Here is an 896-nt window from a genome sequence, read left to right on the forward strand (position 1 = left end):
ATGCATGTCGACTTCGAGGGTCGACTGGCCGACTTTGAAAGAGCAAACCTAGTCGCGCTACAACACATAGACGTGGTCGATCCTTGGGTGGTAGAGCACAAAACCTTTATTAAGAAGACGTACAATGACCGAGGCCAACAGAGGACGGACGGAGATACACTCAAAGAGCACAACTCATGTTTCACGCGTTGGTTCAAGCAGAAGCTTCTGTCGTACCCTTTACATGAGGATTCTTCCGTGGAAGAACAACTCATATTCGCCTTGTCACAGGGCGCCGAGCACAACCTGATGACCTATGAGGCGTACGATATCAACGGCTACACATTCTACACCGAGGCCAAGGACATGAAGAGCGATGGTTATCAGAACTCCGGGGTAACGATGGAATCCTACACCGATAACAACAAGGACAGATACTACGGAAGGATGGAGGAGATCTGGGAGCTGAGCTACGCTGGAGAGAAGGTACCGATATTCCGTGTCAGATGGGCCAAGAACGTCATAAAAGAAGACCGGTATTTCACCACCATGGTTATACCCGAAGCCAAATCCAAGACCGCGGGCGCAAACGTCACCGCGAAAAATGAGCCATGGGTACTGGCTTCCCAAGTGGACCAATGCTTCTTCATTACCGACCCGCCAAAGCCCAGTCGTGTTGTCGTGAGGAGAGGCAAAAGGAAGATCATCGGAATGGATGGAGTAGCCAATGAGCAAGACTTCGACAAGTACGGCGACCCGAGGATCGAACATGACGACGATGATGAAGTAGCAGCATACACCACAAGAAGAAGCAGGACCACCCTACCTAAAGGACGTCCGTTCCACAGAAGAACTCCATTTGCGAAAAAGAAGGGCAAGAAGATTGTGAACAGATAGCTAGCTAAGATCGATTGTAT

The sequence above is a fragment of the Triticum aestivum genome, chromosome 3A, assembly GCF_018294505.1.
Source record: "Triticum aestivum cultivar Chinese Spring chromosome 3A, IWGSC CS RefSeq v2.1, whole genome shotgun sequence".
Classification (NCBI taxonomy): domain Eukaryota; kingdom Viridiplantae; phylum Streptophyta; class Magnoliopsida; order Poales; family Poaceae; genus Triticum; species Triticum aestivum.